Here is a 23,337-nt window from a genome sequence, read left to right as displayed (position 1 = left end):
AGGAATAAATTCTCTTCAGTAATGCATCAGAAATATCTGTACCATCTACTTTGTGTATAGAGCATATTCTTCTGTTCACAAGCACAAAATGTTCCATTGTGCTTAAGGTAGTAGCACGGTGACTTTTAGCATTACAGATGTCTCCTAAAGTCTTTGGTGTTAAGTCTTTGGTGTTACTTGGGGCCGCACCTTGAGAACTGTGTCCAGTTTTGGGCCACTCGCTGCAAGAAAGACACTGAGGCCCTGGAGTGTGTTCAAAGAAGGGTAACAAAGCTGGTGAGGGCTTTGGAGTTCAGGCCTTATGAGGAGTGGCTGAAGGAGCTGGGATTGCTCAGTCTGGAGAAGAGGATGCTCAGGGGAGACCTTATGGCTCTCTATGACTGCCTGAAGGGTGGTTGTTGTGAGCTGGGGGTTGACCTCTTTGCTTGTGTAACTGGTGATAGGACTAGAGGGAACGGCTTCAAGCTGCACGAGGAGAGGTATGTGCTGGAAGTTATGAAATACTACTTCCCTGAAAGAGTGGTCAGGCATGGAATGGGCTGCCCAGGGAGGTGGTGGAGTCACCAACCCTGGGGGTGTTCAAGGAATGTTTGGACATTGTGTTGAGGGACATGGTCTAGTGAGAACTATTGGTGATGGGTAGATGGTTGGATAGGGTGATTCTGTGGGTCTTTTCCAACCTTAGTGATTCTATGATTCTATGAAATGATGGTACAGCAAATGTGGTTCAAGTAATATACTCAAGCACACAACTCCTTGGAAGTTTCAAAAATATATTGTTTTATATGATTCCAAAGTTTTGTTTGAAAGTTTCTGTGTGCTCCGCAAATTTGGAGGCAATGCACCTGCAGAATAATTGGTTTCAGTATTGAAAAGTCATAAGTTGAGAATAAATAAGTAGAATATTCATGTGTGGTTTGTGATTTTCTTTTTGAACTGCAGACTTGTTTAGGCTGTGCAAAACTATGCTCACTCTTATTTTCTTATATTTTATGAGGTAAAAACAGCAGTATTATATAGTTTCTTCTAATAAAAGGGGTGTTTTAATTAGATTTCTATTCTTATCAAAGCCTGTTGTAAAGATCTTAGTAGAAGCAAATAGGTATTTATTTGATTAGAAATGACACTGCAAGCACTCAAACAAGTAAAATTTGAATCACTGCCACTGAACACGTGGGTGAGACTCATAAAAACCCCAAACCTTTATTTCAAAATATTTATTGAAAATGGATATTTAGAAGACTTAAGTCTGTGGCTGGAACAGAAATTAAAATAATTCCCAAAGCAAGAACAGACTCGACACTTCATAAGAAAAAACTGAGAAAATGGAGCAAAGAAACTTTCTATTTGGAGCAAGAAATTATTGTCTAGGATTTCTCCACAAATTTTATTAATGCCCCGTTAACAGATTTAGCTTGGAGCACAAGTCCATCATTTATTACTAAACTTTCTGTTTCTGTACATGAATTAAATATTCTGAGAAAATATCATTTAGTGGCAATTTTAAACATATTGTGTTCTGCATCTTCAGATCCATTTTCTAAATTTGGTAGTCATCAATGAAACTATATCTATGCCTGATTTCTCTCTTTTAAAGGGAATTATCTCTGTAATGTGGTCAATAATATTTGAGTGATCTACAGCCTGGATTTTGCAATGCAGATCTAGAAAGATGGTAGTTCTTGGGGGGAATTCAGCTTCAAACTAGAAATAGGTCTTTTGCTAAATCAGTCACAGAAGTAATGTGCAGGGGAAGATGAGTCATTTTCGGTGGAGACTCACAATAATGTGTTTTTATTTGAGAGTTGCAGTAAGTTAGGGATAGTGAGTGACAATGGGAGACAGCTAGGGGGGGCTGGCTGTTCCCAGGTGCTCCCAGTGAGGTTTCCTTTCTAGTCTTCTACATCAGTACTTGATGAAAGATTTGAGAAAGATTTGGCTTCATGAACGGGCTTTAATTCTTTAGTGTTGATGAAAGGTCACTGCAGAAGTCCACAGGTATTCCTGTACTTCTAAAAGTTCTTATTCAAAATATTTAGAGCCTGAATTTTAGAGAAGAAGCAACAGATTAAAGTACCCTTATTTCATAGGGAGCTTTCAATATCTTTAAGAACTAATGCTTTGTTGGATGGATTTGGCATTGTCAGCTTGCTTTGGCTGTTATTTTCTGACTGCTTCATCTACATTTTTCCTCTAGTTGTCATTGGTGTCAAAAGAGAAATAAGACAACTGATTCAAAGGTCAGAGGCATCATTTCAGATTTGATGAGTCAGTGACAATAGAGCTCAGAGAAGTAGCCCTTGGCAAGTTTAAAAGTACTGACAATTTTGTTGGAGAAATGTTGCAGGCAGCTATGAAGGAGGCTTCTTTGTACATATAGATAAGTAATGAACTAGTACTTGTACTGATCCATGCAGAAGATGTATTTTGGGATGAGATTTGCCCTTAGATTTCGCATGCTGAGTAGTGATGAAAGACAGAATATTACAGCTGTTGCTGTTAATAGGTCATGCTCACCAGCAGGCCGTAAGACCTGGGACCGAATCCCATTGCTCACAAAATGAGCCCTTCTGCTGCCCTGCTCAAAAATAGCAAGGCAGGAACCAGAGAATGACGCTGAAATGTAAACCTACGTGATGAAGAACACAACATCTAAGTGATACCAGTATTAATTATCTTCTACCTCAAAATGGAGGTACATCTTCAAATGAAATTAATGAGCAGCATAATGTTTCATATGCTGTGGGTCCCCAGATGGCAAAAGTTATGCGCATCACTCCACACCTTGGCCCTTACATTCATCCTTTAAACATTGGAAATTCTACATGAGGAATTGCCGTAAGAATGCATTTTCTATAGGGGAAACCACTGACTGTGTTACCCACTTTGATTTGCGAGAGTTTCACCAAAAATGCCCACATCAAATTTTCCTGTTGATTCTAGAGTCTAAAACAGAGCAGGGAATCTTTGATAATATTAATAAAAACTTCCCTGATATGCTTTGATTCTTGCCTAGAGTAAGAAGCTGCTCATGTAAAAAGTAGGTCACTGAAATAATTGCTGTACTGAAAATAATATAGCCTGACAGTTGTGGGGTTGAGGTACTGTATGTCCATTGGACTGTAGCAGGTTGGGAGCCTGAATTAGCATAAAGATGGAAGCCTTTAGGATTTAACATTAGCTGTGTGCTTCTGCCTAACCTCCTATAAAAGGTGCTTCCTTGTCAGCTAGGTGAGATTTATTTTCTCAAGCCGTCTATATTACATGATAATAATAATAATTTACAATGTTTTTTGCAAGTGTTGCTTTTTTTTGTTTGTTTTACCAGACGCTGTACATATATGTTTTTCCTGATTGCTCCTGTTGTCCAATTAGCTAGCACTTAATTACTCTAATTTGTGCACAAACTTTTAAGAAGATAAGGGTTTTTTTTCTTTTATAAACACTTCAGTTTGCTTATATAATATGTTTATGTTGAATAAAACAGACAAAAGGGGTGTGGGGAGTGGAAAAGAGACAACTGAAGGTCAAATTGGGGAAGTCTTTGTTTCATTCTCAACCATTGCTTTGTATGATAAAAAAGGTGATATAAAAATGAAACAAAGATTGGACTGTGAAATACTTTTTACCTAAATTTGTTATCTAGTGTCAGTTGTGCCACATTTAAAAATCAGTCCATCAGTCAAAGGAGTGTTTTAAACCTACTAGTAAATCTGCTACTTTCTAACTCATTTACACGGAGGTAAGAAGCAGGCTATGCCTTCCAGTAAGGATACATAAATCAACAAGAGAAGAAATCTCTACAAAATACAGGGCTGAGCTCCAAACTGTATGTTTTAGTGAGGATGATATTAGACAAACGAAACATGACTGCGGTTTTAGAGGCAAATACTACTGCTTCTTATGTTTCATGACATTTTTTTTAGACAGACAAAATCTCCAGTGTGTTAAGGAACCATTCCCCATGAATTATACATTTGTTCTTTTTTATTTGGCTACAGTGCTTTTGTCATATTGAGTCCTCAAGATACTGGAGATGTATGTATAATATGCTGAGATTTTTTGTTGGCAGCATTCACAGTTGTCAGTTCATGCTTTTTGACTTGTTTTATACATTTATATGTTGACTAGATTATATGCTTTCTTTATGACTGTGATTGTTTTAAAATTATTCTAGTATTTTCTGATAGCTCTGGTGCATTGCTCCTGCCCAGACTTTTTTGAATTGTGAATTTGGTGAATTAAAAAAAATAAATACTGATTTAAATCTGTAAAGAGTGGTAGGACAAATGTGTCCTTCAGTTAGCCTCCTGGCTTTCCTTACAGAGAGATACATGAATGTGCTTGGTTTGATGTCACTGTTGTGTTAAACATTCTAGGCTCCTCTTCGCTAGGCCATGCCTTCGTGACATAAAGATGCACACTGTAACCCTCAGCTGTCCATCAGTAAGTCTGTACTCTCCTCTTACAGCTGCAACCCCCACCAAACTGTCTGCATGCTAATGAGGTGTTTGGTAGCTTTAAAAAAATAAAGGAAAAGACGAAGCCTCCAAAGCTGCATGTGCAATCTAGTTCTCATTATGGTGTTATTGAATTAGTGACATAATTCAGCTTGAAAGGATGGCTTTGCAGTGGTTAGCAGCGTAGTCTGGGCGTGGGCTCCATGTTGTGTTTTGCCAGGGACTTCTTGTCTCACATGCTTTTTATCTGAGCTTCTCTGTCTTCTCCATCTGTAAGATGAGCGCAAATGCTCTATTTCACTGAAATGTTGTGAAGCTGAAGAGTCTTTTGTGCAGCTTTCAGACACCCTCCTCATGGCAATCAGATAAGAATTAGAGATCATCAAATGGCAGAAACAGGACTTTCTCTGCCATTGAGAGTACTACCAAACATAAAAATATTTGCTTATCATTCTCACAAGAACATTTGCTGTAGCCTGTAAGGAAAGGCACCATCTTACTCAAAAAGCACTTTCTGACCTCTGCTTCTCCTAAGTTCCGTCATCTCAGATATCAAAGATTCTTTTGCATAGCTCTTCACTATCGCTCATCATCTGTTACCCTTAGTATTTTTCCTGTGCTTTCTCTGCCCTGGAAAAACTACAGATTACAAAAGAAGTACTTTTTTCTGCTTTCGAAAAGCTTAATTCATGCTCAGTGGTTCTATCCCAGCAAGTCAAAAGAGGTGAAACTCTTGTACTTTATTAGCTGCAGCACTGAATTTTGTGGTTCACCACCATGTGAATTGTTTCCAGGTCCAGCTCTGCAGTACTTGTTCAAAATGTAAACCTACTGAAAATAATCATTACCTTGATTAGAACCGTACTTCCTACTTTTGTGAACTTAATGTGTTTGGTTTTGTTTTGTTTTTTACTATCATCTTCTAAAGTATGATGTAAGTTTAAAACGTGGGAGTTTGCTATAGGTATGAGTAATATAGAGATAAGTAAGTTAATGTAAGTTAGGTATCATAGCTCATGGCAGGATTTTACACTGTTACAGTACTTCAGGTTTTCTTCTGTCAAAATATGTAGCTGTGATTCAGAGCAATTACAGGAGCTGTATATTACTATTATTTTGACACGTTTGTCATTGCTCCCTTCTTTTTAATTCTGTGGTTATTTTAACTTCCTAGTCTTTTCTGAACCACACCTTTTGTTTGTATTTGTACTCCCTGTATTGCTAAAATCTGGAGTAGAAAAGCTTTGGTCTTGCCTGAGCTTCAGAAGGAGATATAGCTGCTGGGAAGGGCAGCTGTGGGTCCAGCAGCAGAGCCAGGCTTGGGACTGAATACAGGACATGCTGCCTTCCTTGTCCTGGGCCAATACACCTTGGGGGCTGCTCCACAGTCTGAGCTAGAACTGCATTAAAGCTCTGTATTGCAAAGTACAGCTGCTACCTGCATGGGAAGGCCAGTGCTCCAGGGTGCAGGACGTGAGAGAAGGATCCTCCCCAGCCTCAGGTATCCCTAAGGATCGCTGAAATGGTATCAGTGCAACTGTTAATAGAACATGTATGCACTCTGGGAGAATAAGTGTATACATTCAAAGAAATCAAGATCTATCGATCTTCTCATTACCTCTCATACTACTGAAGAGCTTACATATAACATTAGGAATCTGTAACCCTGATCTATCTTTATTTTCTTTGTAATAAACCAAAGATAATTTTAACACGTGTTCAGTTGCTCAGAGCAGTTTTCCCTTCAAAATGACACAAATTCTGTAATTACAAAAGTAATAACTGGTGATAACTGGGCACAGTATAATGATATTTTAGAACGTACTCATGGCAAATACTGGTAAGAAACAGTGGATCTAAACATACAAACCAATATGGGAAGCTTCTGTGCTATATTTAGTTGATACTAATAAGTTGCCAAGAGTTCTTAAAAAATACATCACATTTCTACCACTTTAAAGCATCACTAGAACTGGTTTGTGTTCATACCACACATTTCCAAGTTATAACTTCTTGTACTGTGTCTTAAAACATGCTTTTTTTATTCATTTCTATAGATATGCTCACACAGTAGAACTTCCCATAAAATGAAATTTAGTGATAATAACTATTGTGAACATGTACCAAGGGTCAGTTTTTCGTCTCCTGTTTAAGACCTGTCTAAAATAGGGGGAGTGGAGAGGAGGAGAATAAAAGGTATAAAAATATATTGAATAGGTATTTTTCTTTGGGAAACTTACTTGCAAATCTTCCCAGTCTGTAGCAGGACTGTGATACTATAAAACTATTCTCTTTCTTTTGATAAACGTGGAGAATCTGCGTCCTCCTTGTGAGCAGATTCCAAAATGCTGCAGTCGTCTGCACCATGCAGGACTGTGATAGCGAAGGCATATGCAGAAGCACACTGCGGGAATGCCAGCTATTCCCAGGATGGCACAAAAGATGTGCAATGAACTGTAGCAGCTGAGGCCGACTGACGGTATTACGAGGTGTGCTGCTCTGGCAAATTGTACTCAGTATTACAAAAGCTGCAAAGATAGCAACTGATCTTTGCTGATTAGCTGTAGACACTTTGCAGTTGGTTACGGTTCAACTTAGCAGCTTGTACAGGTTCTAGCAGTAGTTGGCTTGCAGGAGTAAACCAGATCCTGTATTAATTCTCCTTAGGCCTAGAGAGCTCTTCTCACCCATGTGTACAGTGAGGTAGTGAAAATCCTCCTTTTTTTTTCTTTTATTTGCAAAAAGATTTTGCAGAGAAATTCCAAAATACTGAATATGTTTAATACACAGTCAGCTTTATAATGCAGACTACTGAAGGCAATGCACTAGCCACGTGCTGGTGATAGCAAATAAAGTAAAAACAAAAAGGAGATGCAAAAAATAACCAGGTTTGGCTTGACCTCCAAAATGAATGTCCTGTTTACATTTGTCTTTGCCTGTGCCTTGGAAGGAGAAGGAGGAGCTGGGCCATACCTGCCTGATTTGGCAAGTTTGTGCTGCTCAAGCCAACACTATAATGACAGAGCAAATCCACCTTGCTGAGCTGTGTTGGGGTGAAGCCCACCATGCTCCTGTGTGTTCATGCCAGAATTGCTTGCAGAGTGTGAAGTGAGCATGTTTTAACCCTGCAAAGGGCTGGGACAGTGCAAACGTTGTTAGTCTCTCATGATAATTAGATCAGCTGAAAAAAACAGCTTGCAATTAGACTTTCAGAATAAGCCAGGAGGTCCTAGGTAGCACCCCTCAACCTCTCTGAAAGTTTTTCTACATTAAGGTTTTTGGAAAAAAAGTCAGTATCATCTAAAAGCAAAGCCATTAAGAAAGAAGTGGGTCAGCTGTTTAGGAAGCATCACTTATGTGGTGTCCCAAGTGCACTGAAGAAGTATTTTCTCCGTCAGAGTTTTCTGAAAAAAAGAAATGTACAAGTCATTGTAGAAGATAAAGCTTTCTTTGCTAAGAAGGAAAGAGAAATTAGGAGGGTGATTCACAAAAGAGTTTGAATATAGATTTCAAGGCCATAATCAAGAAAAATCTGCATAAGCACATATAAGGATGTAGCTCATTCTCATTTTATAAATGTGTTATCTGTAATGGCATCTAGCTGACATTCACTGTTCTTTCCTTGACCAAAAAGTAGTTTACTCGTTGTCTTGGAATGATCAGTGCATTGCATTCTCAGCTATACTGAGAACACCACAATTAGCTAGTATTTAAATAATGTTGAGTTGTAGAAATGCATTGCATACTGTAGGCTGTCATCTTTCCTTGCAATTTCATTTGCTACATGGCTAGGTGGATGTCTGCTACAGCATTTGCTGCTCTGTCCATCTGCTTGACAATAATCAGCTACATTAAATTTCCAGCAGACATCTCCACTCTCATCTTTGCTGGGTTGCTGGAAATTTGGGACTAAATTATACAAGTACGGGTAGCAACTTTTGTACTGAAATTATTTATCTGTCTACTTGGACTTGGGGAAAATCACTAAAATGGAAGATACAAATAAACTAAGTTAAGGGAATTGAGCGCTGAACATGATTTCCATGAAGAACCTGCAGCTATCTAATATTTATGTTGCAAAAAAGTCTTAAGCAATGAAGGAAAATATGACAACATCTGAAATATGGACTCTAAGTCATTTTTCCTTTGCTGTGCTCTCTCTTTGATACTTCTGTGGACTTCAAGGCTGCTCCTAAATACCAAACCCACAACTAGCCTAATGTAAAAGGCTGCTCAGAATCTATGAGTCTCTGCAGTTTTGTGCTTATTATCCAAGTACCAGTGATTTTCTCTTGTCCTGTACTGCAATAACAGATAATAAATGGGTCGTTTTCTCAGTGATATTGAGGTTTGGTTATTGGGATGCTGGAGGCGGATGGTTCCTGGTGGAAGCCTGTCAGCCCTAGCATTCGTTTCCCTGTTGGTTTGTCAGAGCTCTTCTTTTGACCTTCAAGGTGCAGAACAGGGCTCGTCTATTCACTCGAGCTTTCGCCTGAGGAGAGGAGACGGAGGGAAATCAAGCCTGCTCTTGGATCACAGTCTATTTGGCTTGACGTTGTCAGGAAGTGTTATATATCACCGCAAATGTTTGCTTAGCCTGTTGGTGAAGCACACTTTATAAGATGAAGGATATATAAAAGCAGCATGTGTATGTGTAAAGAAGGAGACAGTTAAATAGCACTAGGGTAGAACCAAGAAATGAAAGAAATTAAATGTTTTACCGTAATCCACCCCTGTGTGTCTGCACTGACAATTATTTTCCATGGGTTTTGAGACTAAATTATGTCTGCTAAAGTGGAGGAGTTTAGGCATTGGAAATAATGTATTTTACCTCTATAAGAAAACATGCATTTAGATTTGAAAGAATACACTGCGAGTTGCCTGGAAGAAGCAGAATTTGCAGAAGATTCATCTGCTTCTCCCCCGCACACAGACTGTGCCAGGAATGAGATCTGAGTGTGAGCCTCAGGAAGGTGTTGGGCAGAGAGACAGGTCTGTGCCACCAGGCTCCTGCAGCAGGGCTCCTGGAGGGGCAAGGGAACTCCAAAAATGAGAGTTGACATAAAAACAAAAGTTTAGTCTGGTAAAAGTAGCAATTCTCAATCCTCTCTCTCTCTCTCTTTTTTTTTTTTTTTTTTAATGGGAAATTTGTTTTAATAGCAACATCAGTTCTGTTTCTTGTTGGAAATAAAATAGCAAACAGCTAAATCAAAATGACCAACAAATTTCCCAGGGGAAAAAATTAAAGAAATGCTCAAATTTTTGAGCAGGAGAGGGAGCTGCATTTTCTGATCAACTTTTCCCATCCATATTCAGCAAATCTGGAAGGAAGCATCGTGGAATTAAGGAAAAAATATTTTTTTCTGCTTCTACAAAATACATTCAAGGAATATCTTCTTACTTCCTAATATTTTCATTCATGTTTGCAGAAAGGGCAATACTGACCTACCACTACTCCTCACCCACAGCAGCAAGCCACTGTGAGCTCAGCATGACAGGCATGAAGCCCTACTGAATCTGAGTGGCAAGATCTTACACCGTCCTTGTGCACTGTGTGCCACAGTGTTGTCTTGTACTAGTAAAGCACTTTCACAGTCACTGTGTCACATGAGACCTCCTCTGTCTCATCCCATCTGAATCAAAGCAACTACAGCTGTATGACTGCAGCTAGCACAAAGCAATGCAAATTCTTCTTCTCTTTTTCCATCACCCAGAGTAAAAATAGAGCACAACTGGATCAGACTACTGGCTAGACCATCTGAGTATGGATTTAGGGAATGAGGGAGATTTTGAGGGTTTTTTTAATAATTCCTAGAGACTATAAAAATCGGCTTAAATGTAAAATTTCTGAGAAATTATTTCTGTGAGTAAATCTGATCGATATAAACTTTACATCCATCCCCCTTCAAACACACTTGGAGAGAAAACTCATCTCTGAACATGGCTTCAAAACGTTCTGAAAGTGCAGATCTGAACAGCCAGGTTATTGCTAACATATAATGTTTAAAAAACAATAATTTACCATGAAATTTTGTAGGCAATGTGTTAGGAGAGGAATTAGGAAATACAGTGAGTAAGAAATAGATTAGCTTAGGCTATTATAACCAACCTAAATTTTTTAAATGGCTCTCCAGTTTATCTCTCCTGCAGCTGTATCAGACCTTGTAATGGGATTAGACTCTGCCTTAAAAAAGCAATTCTTATTTTTTCTGAGTCCTAGGCTTCCAGCCGGGAATAGCATCCCAGTTATTCCCTAGAGAGACTGCGGTTTATTAATGGCAAAGGGGAGACACCTATAGAGACTGAATCAGTGTGAACGGGTTTCAGCATGACGGGAGCTGGTATGTAGGGCGTGCTTTGCAGAACGGCCTGGTCCTCATTTTGATCAGATACAAATAGCCAATACAGAACTATGTGTCTCAGGATCAGTCTGGCTGAGAGCTATAAAAATCCTACTTCCAAAAAGGAATACACTGTTAAGATAAAAATAAGATAAAATCCTTTGCTTTGCTACATCTGACCTATGAACAAAAGCTCATCACAAGTGCCCAGTGAAGTGTAGGTGCTAAGATGCTCCAAAAATGATGGAAGTCCCCAGGTTCAGATTTTCAGTGATCTCAGCTATTAAGTGACTGCTACATTCCTTCTGTAAATATGCTTTGTAAACCGAGCATCCCGATTACACAGGATTCTGGCACATTTGGCACTCAGAACTGGGGAATCAGATGTCTGTCGATACTCATTAATGAACAAGCAGGGGGCAGGATAGGCTCTGCAAGTAAGTAACAGTTTGCTGAAACTGTTGAAAATACCTTCAAAGTGATTCAAAGTGATGTGCCCTGTCTAGCAAATGGCAGTACATCTGGGATTCAGCAAACTTGGGATAGTAAGCTAGCCTTTTTCTTTCTTTCTTTCTTTTTTTTTTTTTTTTTTTTTTCCAGAAAGGCACTTCATTGTGTGTACAATTGTTAAACATACCAGTGTTTGCATCTTGGAAGTGTGGACAGCATGCAGCGCTTGATGCATGCACAATATGCTCCTGTAGTGCATGCAGCACTCTTTCTTGCACGCCAACGGGATCTGTCAGGGTCACATGCGGAGCACTGAGAACAGTACTGTCATTGCTCTTAGTGATTTATTTTGCTCCTGATTTAAGCAGGATTATGAATTGAGGTTAAATTGTACATCTCTTTAATCCCTATTGTGGGTAGTTCCAGGACAGATCTGCATGTGTCAGGAATTCTTAGTAGAGTCCCTGCTTGTTGTGGATGAGAGCAGAGGGATGCATTACACTGCCTGTTCTAAAGACAAACTGGGAAGTGTTGTGTGGGCTCGTTCTCTGGGATGACCTGGGGAACTCTCTGTAGGACTGGCAGGAGTCTTTGGAGGGCTGTCCTAAAGCACGATTAGGAAAGGCTGCATAGCTGAGCCATTTTTCAATGTTTCCATCCCAAATTTAAGCAGGATCTGAAGCAAATGCCAATTAGTAAGAGAAACTGTAATCTCTATATTACGATTATCTAAATTTTCATAAAGAATATACAAATGTGAATAAGGCTGTGTATGTTTTTAGGCGTGTATACATATGCACATACAAATTAATGCATGTGTCACTCTGACTCCAGGGATAATGCCTACCAAAGGTCCCAGTCTGGCTGTCAGGAGCTGGCATGACCCTGACTGCAGAAGCAGGAGCATGGCTAGGGCAGATGATTTCATGGGGCAGGACAGTATCGGCTGGCACTGGACAGTAGCAAGAGAGACTGCAACATCATCATCTGTTATTGCTCCTCTGTGCAGTGCTCAGTGTTGAAACTTGACGTTGAATATGCTTTGAAAGTTCTTTTGTGTTTGTTGAACGCAGCAGTATGTGGGGACTTATGCATTAAGCATGACAATCTGGTTTTCAAATGGATTCTGTCCTGGATTTATAAGTCCCAGTCATCTTTTTTACCCATGTATACACACAGCAAACACTGCTTTGGGGTAGACCCTCCTGATTTATGTTTTATCTTTTTTTTCTTTTCTCTTGTCGTGTCACTGATTCCTCTGTAAAATAAGTGTACTGAGTGAATGCACTGCTGAATATGCCTCGGGTCATCCAGAGGAAGCATGTATTTGCAAAGATGTGAAACTATAATTTTCATAAGCAATGTATGCATTGGAGGGCGTTACTTTTAGTAGAAAAGATACTGACGAGGTAGGCTTACACATCTCCATGGAGTTCATTTTATGATGTCTTTCTAAAAAGCTAGAACACATTTGTCTTGTGTCTGTGTATGATTTTTAATGAAAAGCCATAGTGCTCTACCATACAAACAGAAACACAGGCACAAATATTGAGCTACAGTGAGCTGTTGAGTACAGAATTGAACTCCAGCCAACTCCACCCCCAGCACTGTCTTAAAAACAGCTCAGCTTCAGTTTTACATTCCCATATTAGGCTTGTGTGTAGATGTGTTACACCCACCTAAAAAGAAATGGCAGGGATTAAAATTTCCTTGAGATTAGGACTTCCAGTAACAGGGGTGGTGGCTCTGGCCAGGGCAAGGACATCACAGTCGTGTCATGGTGGAAAAAAAATAAAGAGGTGAAAGTAATATAAATTGAATGCTCTGGCCGAATAGGGAGTAAAAAGAAGTGTACTGTCAATGGCAGGACAAGGAAAAAAATCCAAAGAGAGAAAATGAGAATTATTTAAGGGTAGTCTCAAGTGCTTTTGTATAAGAAATACACAGGCTGTGAAGTAAATCTCTGCTCATAATGCAAGTAACCACACACTTAGTTTGACATCTGCCCAGTTGGTGCAGAACTTTCTTGTCTTCCTCATTGCCCTGAGCTGGGCAGCTGCTCCAGGAAGAGAGAGATTTTCTGTGTGACAGGTTCTGACCATCAACAGCTTCACAGACAAGAGTCGTGGTAGAGCATCAGGCTTCCCCCGACTGTGTGTTAAATTATAAAGAGCTCTGGGGCTTTCTAATAACCAGAACTACTGAGTGTGCTACCTAGTGGGTTGGGTTTGTAAAAGGAAAAACTGGGTGGGTTAAAACAGGTCTGAAGTGAAACTGGGACTCAAAACATGATCAGGAATGGCTTTACTAGTTGGAAGCAAGACAGGGAGAAGGATGGTAACAATGTTTTAAAGGGGTTTTATTTTTTCTTTAAATTCATTCATTTTCTCTCACTGTCAATGAACACAAGAGATGAAACTTTTAGGTAAAGAGAGAGGCTGTTCTTCCCATGTTCAGGCCAGAAGGAAAGAGAAGGCACTAATGGAAATTCTGAGAGAAAGCCAGTTATCAAGAGAAATGGGACAAAATTTAGGCTTAAATTCAAGATTTCAAAAACAGTCATCTAAATGTGAGCATTTTCCTCTGTTCCCACTTCCAAAATTCATGAGAACTCCTGCTGTGTGATCAGTACCTTTGAGAGCTGAACCATCCAAATAACAGTTTAGGTGTAACAGTAGAGTTTCCTTATAAAACTGAGAAAACCTCCTCAAGAAATTCAGTTAAATATCTAACTTTTTGAGGGTAATTACCTTAAACAATTTTCCAAGCCACGCAAAACTACCGTGTCATTATTTATGGGAATTCCAGCGTGTTTCAGAAACTCTTGGGCATCAGCAAAGAGGAATATGTTATTTGCCAAGGGGCTCTCTAAGCAAAGTTGTTAAAGCCAAGAACTTTCTAAAGTACTTTAAAGGAGGGAAGACTTACCAGAACTTCAAAACCTGCTTGGATTAGGGATTGTACAAAATTGAAGATGATTATTTTCCTGCACTCATTTTTCTGTTTATATTTAACATGACATTCTTGGCACCAGCAATTCTTCATTTTCCTGCTTTTTAAAATAGATCCCATTGCATATGAATATTTGATTTGATTTTAATATCGTCAAGGTACTCCTTGCTAGTCACAGGGCTACAGCACAGCTTTATTCCTTTAAATATGGTTAAAGAGGACTTGATGAGCCTGTAATGCTTTATTAAATGCTTAAATCCTCCTAATTTCATAAACAAATGTTCTGACATACTTTTTCATTTTAGTGCAGGAGCTCCTCGCATGCAATTGTTGACTGAAATTACTTTCCCCAGTGACCCCCAGGCAGCCTTGATGTACCACATCCCTAATTTCTGATTGTGAGTCCAGAAGTCAAAAGCAACAAGAGATGATTGTTTTATTTTCAGTCTTTGTTTTAATTTACAATTTTGAAGTTAAATGCTTCCAAAGTTGCCAAACAGCGCTATTGCCTTTTTAATTGCCTAATGTGAGAAATGTTTGCCAAGTGCCTTAATAAATGAAGAAATACTGCAATTTACTGATTAATAAAAGCCTTCTATAATTTAATTTGATGTACCATACTGACCCAAGGAAAATGTCCTTTGACATGGCATCTTTTACAGTCTTTAATTACTTGAATATAGCTATTTATGGGTTTTAGATCTATTTATGTTCAAATAAGTGCTTTAACAAAAAAAAATTTAAAAATGAACAAAAAAAGCCCACAAAATTCAGCCTTGCATGCAGAATATGTACAGATCCCAGTGATCTTCTGCATGACTTGAGCTGCTTAATTGTACTCTTAGTTCTAAAAATGGATGAGTTACACAAGGGAACACTAGCCTGTGGCCATGGTTGAAAGTGCATATTTCTGTGAAATATTCAAATGTGAACCCAAGTTTCCAGAGTGAAAATGGAGATTTACATATTTGATAAGACCTGGAAATGGCTGTGTGTGATGCAATGGACGTGTGGTCATGTAAGTCACAGGAAACCATGGACACAAGCAATAAAATAGATGTAGTACACAGGCAAGTATTGCTGAAAGAGTAACACAGTGTTGGCTGTCAGTGGAAACTGTCCACTTCATTCTAGTTTTAGTTGCACATGACAACTGTTCAAAATGTTATGAGTTTCTGTTTGACAAGCATTTGGAAGGAAAATCAAATTTTTCTTGTGCAGAAGGGGAGGTTAGTTGTTTCAGAAGCAAAACATTTCTCTTATTCCTAGACTCTGATTTGTATGGAAAAGAATGATCAACTTCATCTAAAGGCCGTGATAATTTGATTCTTATCCTAGTTGAAACAGGAAATTAATGATAAATTATTCTTATCTATCTATTGTTTGATAAATTATTCTTATCTATCTATTGCTTTTTGTGTGTGTGTGTGTGGATACTAACAAATTGCACAGATAGGAAACTGAATTCACAATGATGGGTTAACTGAAACATAGCAAAGTTAATGCCTGTTTTTTTTTCAAGGTTTTAAGCAGATATAACTGCCAGTGAAATAAATTTATCTCCATTCCAATATATTTCCTAATATTCTTTCAGTAACTTACCTGCCGGGGGAGGGAGGATGACAAAAGGAGGTGAGTTCTGTACAACAGAAAACATTTTGGAGGGAGTGTGCCTAGGATATATGGGAGGATTTGTTTGTCCACCACTGTTTGATGTCTTTTGGCCAACAATGGGGCAGGGACTGGGATCTGCAGTCTATACACCACAATTTCTTTCCTCCTTTTATTTAAAACAAGCAACATCACCTTTAGGCTCAGAGTTGGGTGCTGTTCTCTTCCAGGCTCAGCCCTGGCTCCTGTGCACCCCTCTATGTAACAATCATTTTGAAGTGATTTGTGTGCCATTAGTGATCTGCAATTAGCATTTTGAAAATGCCTGTTCTAATGGACTGTCATTCTAGGTCAATCAGATGAGTTTTTAACTAATTACCAAAAAAAAAAGTATGTGGGGAGGCAGAGAAAATAAGTACTGGTAGTAAATCAAATTCTTAGGATCAAAACTGCTGAAGGCATTGTGATATTTGAGATGAGATTCTTGGTTATGACCATGAGTAATAACAATTTGGGAATCATCACTGTTAAGTCTAAGTTCAACTTTGCCAATAAACAAATCCATATGACTGAAAAATCATTCACTGTTTGGAAATGAAGTCCAAATTCCTCACAAGCTGGAGCATGCACTCCTGACTATGCATGTATTAGCTGTCCAAGTGCTTTCATTGGCAGTATCTGTATGATTTGGGGATCTGTGGCAAACACCAACATGAACAATACAGCTTGCGTCCACAGTAGTAAATGTTTGTTATTATATCATCATGGTTACTCAGACTGTCATGCCTCTCTGCTGGAGAATGTTGGAATTCCTTTAAGAATTAAATGTTTTAAGTATCAGCTTCCTTACTTGATAAGCATTACATCTACCATTGAAATCCATAGTAAGCTTCCTCTTAATGCTTATGTAGGAACTCCTCTTAAAACTAAATATTGGTGGTTGTTCCGATTATGAAATGATTACTTGAGGTATATATGAGCATAATAAAATCCTTCTAATGCTCATAAATCTGTAATTGATCGTGAGCTAAGTCATAGGGGAAAAATGTAAATATTGATCTTACTTGGAAAGTAGATGGCAATATTTTACTTTTCTATCTCCAAAACCTAAAACCTCAAAGAAAGAAAACTTTAAACTGATTTAAAAAGAAATATGTGGGATAGGAGGAATGTATTTAAATATGGAAAGATAATTCAGCAAATGTAAATGGAAAAGTAGAAGTAGTAGAAATTTTATAAGGGAAGAATAAGAAGCAATATAAAGGTCTGTGGTCAATAAAGAATGGTACTACATTAAGACTAAAGGAACAAAGCCATTATATTCCATTACTAGATGTAAGGGCAATGTCCTTATTGCAGGGAGGAGAGAATGTGTTCGATATGTATTTCTGTGCTACAACTAGGAAAGAGGTAGATGATGCATTCGCGTGACAGCTTGATGAAAATTTTTCCATTCCTGCAGTTATTAAGGGGCATTTTAAAACAGCACCTTCTACTTAACAGCAACAAATTTCTTCTGGGAGTTTTAGAAAATGTCTCATGAACTTTTTGGGCAGTATATTTATAATGGTTCTTGGAAAACTGTGGAAGTTTCAGTGGCCTAGAAAAAAATCTCATGTTGTCAAATGGTTTATAGGTCTTGTCAACCTGACCAAATGCGAAAGAAACAAGAGAATGGCCTGCATGACATTGCTTTGGTACAGAATGAAACAATGTTACTGTAAATAATATTGTTAAACAGAGGTTCCCAGTTTCTGTTAGGCTAGTTTATTTTATTTCCAAAATTGTAACCATAAAACTGAAGTCCTAATCTGTTTTGTAAAGCCTTCATCTTAAACTAGCACAAAAGTTTGATGAATTAAGTTGATGTGACATGTATTAAATGAATTTCAACAGGCAGGAGCCAAAACTGAAATGTAACTGGGGACTCATCATAGTGCTTGTTTCCCACTGAACGTTTGAACCTTAAAGTCCCATTTCACATTTCATCCATACCAATTTCAGACAAGTCTATATCAGATGTGATAGTGCAGAAAGTATCAAAGAACTCTGACTCTGAAAGATGAGAAAATTGTAGCTAAATCTAATAGACTATAAAGGATGAATTTATATCAGATGGATATAAACTAGGATGCTCACAAAGTAGGAATCTTGATGTGCCCTCTGTGAACTGGGGAGGCTGTCAGGGGAGACACCATGATCAGACAGGTGGCTTTCCCAGGGTGAGGCTCATCCTCTGCATGGAACTGGAGTATGAACCTTTTAATGATCCATACTGCACATGATATTATGATGTAGAATATTGACAGCAACATTACAAACATGACAGCAGGACCATTAGAAACTACAGTACATCAGCCTTTATTGGTACAAGAGGCCAGTGTGTCCCTCAGATACCCTTCTTGCCTCCAGCAGCTCACATCAGTACAGAGTCTGATTCAGGACTCTATAAAGGTCCCACAGACATCACTTCCATGATAACGCACCTTGTGGATTATGGTACTTCAGTTTTCCTTGGCTGCTTATAGAAAGTTGAAGGACTTCACAGCAGTTTAGGTCACAGTGATATAATTATGTAAGTATGAGCAAGCTACTTTCTTTACCCCAGGTGACTGGGTGCAGTTCAGAAGACCACAGACTCTGAGTTAGCTATGACATCCAAGAGCTCTCTAAGAAAAAAACTGAACTTGAATTCACTACGCTGTATTAAAAAATAAAAATAAAAACAGCTTCATACATGGTAATATTTGTCAAGTTCCAGATAATTTTGTCCTTTCTGTTCTATCTAGAGATATGTTATTTTAGAGTGGTTTTAATTGATAGCATTTTGAAAGCTTCCTTAGTTCTTCACATGTAGGAGTGTAACAACCCTGTGTTTTTTATGCTACTATCTTTTGTTGGGAGTTTCCTTACTTGTTGGCTAAGAAAAGTATGCAAATTCATTCAAGATGGAGAAAGTAGATTAAAAGACATATTGTGACCTGTAGAATTAGGACATTTTGATCTTTAATCTTAAATAAAACACATTCAGGCAGAAATTAGTTTTCCTGTTTTTGTCTGAGGGGGCATTACACCTGACAAAAACAATCTTGATGCATCTACATTTGGTTTTGGTTTGGAGACAGATCTGTGATTCTAATCTAAACAAACACATTCAGATATAGATAATTAACACCATTTTTATCACAGCAAAATGGCATTTCTCATATATAAACAGGATACTTTCTTAGAGTCTATTTGCCTTAAAATGTTCACCTCACCTAATAGTTTAGAAATTCCAAGGACAGCAGAACTCATTTTCCAGCTGACTTCAGTTGCTTGTGTAGCTGTGGAAGAGAACTCTCTGATTCTTTTTTGAAATATTTAATTTATACCTTCTGTCTATCCATGCATAATGGCAGCATTTTTGACATGTCTTATATAAAGTAAGCTTGTAAGAAACCTGCATCACAGTTTGTGAACCCCGTGGACTCTCTGTGGAACAATTGCATATGAAAATAATATCTTAAGATCACTCCAATCTTCCCCAGATTTATTCTGCAGGATGTCATAAGAATTGTGGGTTTTATGCAGGTTTTGTTTCCCAATCTAGAATAAGTTAAGCTTTATCACTAAAGGAACATATATGAAATCAGTGAAGGGTTTTATGATTTCATTGCTATTGATTGTACTGTACATCTTATGTTGTTTCCAAAACCAGTTCTGCTAGAAGCACTGCAAAAAGACTCCTTCAAGATGCCCTTATGAGAAAAAATGAACAGATGGATGGGTTCAGAACAAAGGCATCTCCCACTGCCCCACCAGCGCTCTCCAAACTGCCCCACTCAGCCAGCAGCCACAGTGTGTGAATGGCCACCAGTGCTCAGCAATAACCCACAGCCGCATGGTAAGTAGTGCATGTGCATTGGCTCTGCCTCTCGAGGTCTCTTCCAACCCCTGCAGTTCTGTGCTTCTCTAGTATAATTTCAGTGTTCATTTTCTATAGTTCGTCTGATTTTAACAGTGATGATAAATGTTTGCCACTTGTTGCTGGAGAATGTCTGTCAGGCTTCAACAACATGACATGTAGGAGGTGACCTTCCCTACCTTACCTGCCATAACCAAGTGGCAACTTCAGTGTGAGAGCACTTTATAGATTTCAGTGTCGATGGCTTAGTACCCAAAATAGGGACAGGCAGTTTATGACAGGACATACTGCTTTGATTTTTGCATTGTAAATTGAGGCTATGTGGATTAGGATCCAGTCTTCAGTTATACTCTGGATAGGCTGTTAGACTTTGCATGCAAGCCTGGAGAGCATCACTGAGTTCTCAGTGTAGTATGTGCTATGTTTCTATAGCTGTTAACTATGGACATGCAAACGCATAGAAAGAACTGCATTGCCTTCTGCCATCCTGACACTAAGGGATGCATTTACTTTACAACCCTACTGGAGTCAGCTGCAACATGTTCCTTGTTCAACTGGTCTAGAATTTCATCCCTATTATATTTTTAATTTTTGAATGCAATTTATTTAAACATTCTTTAGTCACACTTTTTTGCCAACAGTACACATCACTAGGACTGGAGCTACACTTGGTCTGTTTTATTATGCACATTGGGTAAGTCTGCAGGCTGTGTGTCTCTGTCAAGTAGTCACAGGGAATGGTAAAGCCCACTTATATGGAAATATAAAATGATGTTGTTCTATTTTCTGAATGCTTAGAATTCCTCAGGAAGGATTTGCTGTAAAATAGAGGATTAGACAAAAATAATGTGCTTAGTCTTAAAGCAGGAAAATGCAATTTATGCCACTGCACTAGTTAGCTCATCAAGTTGAAGATGCTGAGTTTATGTGACATATGTGTTCTTGTTGCTGCAACACATTTAAAAGATTATGTTGAAATGGAACAAGATGCCTATTTAAAAAAAAAATCAGGTTAAACAGGATTTTCAAATGTCCATACATTCAGTGCATGTGAGACTAGTTAACAAATAAAAAAACCACTGATTTAAAATCATTTCACCCATAGACAATTAACATTTTTCTTAAAAGTCTGAAGCAGTTCCCATATTTTACCTCAAAAAAACACAAACACTTGCAAATAAATGCTAATGCTGAAATATATGTTCTAAATTGCTATCTCAAATAATTGAATTTAAGCAGCTGTATGGATGTTCCTTATTACAAAATAAAATAAAATAAAAAACAACCCACAGCAAATGCCACCAGCAAAGCTGCAGTATTACTGTATATTCCTGTAATTCACCCTGTACAATTACACCTCAGGAAAATTCAAAAACATGAGCTATTGGGAATTGGACTATATGATCTCCAGAGGTCCCTCCCAGCCCCTACTGTTCTGTGATTCTGTGATCTGATTTTCATCCTTTGCTGACAGGAGCCTATCATTAAAGTCTGAACTGACATGCTTGATTGTTCTGATGCCTGATCTTTTGTTACCCTGTAGTTAGGGTTGCTACATGAGAAGAATTAAATGCTTAAATACTGAGTAGTCAGTGCTGAATTTGTGTGCTTTCGGACTAGAGTGTGAGACTTCTTGACTGTACGATGTAACGAATGTACAGTCAATTTAACTGGTCTGTCTCTTGTGCTGGGTATATACAGATACGTATTTTGTTTTGTATACATTTACATAACCTATGGTCAAAAGGTTATATCATCTTAGAAAAGTTGTGCAAAATGGATTTGCTAGTTATGTCACAAACTAAGATAGAACTGCATGGGTAGACACCATATGTAGACCCTGCGCTTTCAGAAGTTGTATCACCTCCTATATGGGAAATCTCACATTAAGCTGCACAGGAAAAGAGCATGCAGGAAAATTTCAGATAGGAAAATTTGTTTGATGCGTGTTTGGTCATCATAAAACAAATCCACTGTGTAAATCATTTCTATATGTAATTTTACAGTGACTGGGATTGTTTGGAAAAGAGATTAAGTTTAGGCTAAAGTTTAGTAAAAAAAACATGTTTTAATATAGCATGTTATCCTGCCAAACTCCATCAAAAGTGTTCTACTGACATCACTGGAAAAATCTTGCTAATCTGCAGTTTTTATAATCTGAAGAACTGGCTCTGCCAGTTCAGGTACGTGTGCCAGAAGCCCCAGCTGGACTCTTCGTGCAGACACAGTACAGCTCCACACAGGTGTAGGAGGGCTGGAGTGAGGATTTCTGACTTGCAGCAGCACAGATCATAACGTTTCCAGAAATGACATCGGAGTAGGGTCAGTAAGTTATTATTGAAAGGACTCTACTGTGTAAATGAGTGCCAGCACAAGAGTTTTCTCTCCCAGGAGAGTCTAAAACAACAGATTGCTTCCTAAACTTTCTGGGGCCCTCTCCATTTCTATGGAATATTCTACAATGCTCTCCTGTTATATACTCGCAACATACATACAATCAGAAAAGAAAATGTGTGTCCTGATGTCACACATGCTTTAGTGTTCCTCTTGTTCACTTTCCTGTTTGCAAGCCTTGTGTGTTTGTGGCAGATATTCTAGATTTCTGGGACAGCCCAGTTTGAGAAAGCTAACCTAATTGCTTTGGACATGTCATTTAGGTGCCTAATGACATGAAGGATGCCTAGTGGGACTTTTAAAAGGATGTGGCCTTCGGTGCTGTTAATGTATGTATGAGCTTTCAGACACAAGGCAGAGGAGCTGGGACATGTGGGAGCAAAGCATCCCATGAACAGCTCTGCTCTTGGTCGTGTTCCTTGGAAGTCAAGAGAACATGCAATTAGTTTGGGCAGTGTAGCTGGAGCAGATATGTACAAATGTTCCAATAAAATAGTGCATTTACCCTACTTTAAGTAGGGTAAAATAAATGGTGTTAGTAGTTTATACTAGATATAGAGGTTATGATTGCAGACAGAACGCTCTGAAGAATAAAAGATTAAATACCTGCTGTCTTGTGACCACTTGCTTTAGACCACACTGGTTGTGAATACAGTCAGAATAGAGCTGTTATGTCCTGAAGAGTATGAATGGCACTGGCCACAAATTTAGGAATAAAATAGTGATTGCAAAGATAATTTTACAATACATGTGGATATCAAGCAGGTTTGTAACAAGTGGCTGGTGTTGATAAAAACATGGGAAGATTTGCACATAATTATGCTATTATTTTAAGGAATAAAAACATACCTGGAGATCATTTAAATTAGGTGATTGAAACTGGTCTGAACTCAGCAAAGAGAGAAAAGCTAGAAACTTTAGAAATCATTTTAAGATAAATAATGAGTTCTGCCAAGAAGCCGTTGGGTCTGATGGCTAGGAATTTGATTTTTGAAAGCTCCTTAGACTGGCTTCTATTCATGTTTCCATGTTATGCTTCAGTCCCCACCCTATGATACTTCAATGAGAAATCACTTAGAAACTTGGAGAAATAGGTGAATTTCTATTTGGGGGTATGGAGAAAAAATAAAATTATCTTATTTTCTTCAACAGTGTATCCCTCAGTAGTTTTTATGACTACACCATAGCATTTATCATTTCCCATAAGATGAATGAGAGAACC

General features: G+C 38.3%; 1 long non-coding RNA gene across 2 annotated transcripts in view; it reads left to right on the top strand.

Annotated features, from left to right (window-relative positions):
- LOC107317169 (uncharacterized) overlaps positions 1 to 23,337 on the top strand; it is a 124,117-nt gene that overhangs the window by 861 nt on the left and 99,919 nt on the right. For both annotated transcript variants that reach the window (XR_014932623.1, XR_014932622.1), the window contains exon 2: positions 19,515 to 19,700. This is a non-coding gene — a long non-coding RNA (uncharacterized LOC107317169). The remainder of the gene's footprint in view (positions 1 to 19,514; positions 19,701 to 23,337) is intronic.

The sequence above is a fragment of the Coturnix japonica genome, chromosome 11 (assembly GCF_054131305.1).
Source record: "Coturnix japonica strain WE chromosome 11, WE-NBRP24, whole genome shotgun sequence".
Lineage (NCBI taxonomy): Eukaryota > Metazoa > Chordata > Aves > Galliformes > Phasianidae > Coturnix > Coturnix japonica.
This window is presented reverse-complemented; position numbering and strand designations above follow the sequence as displayed.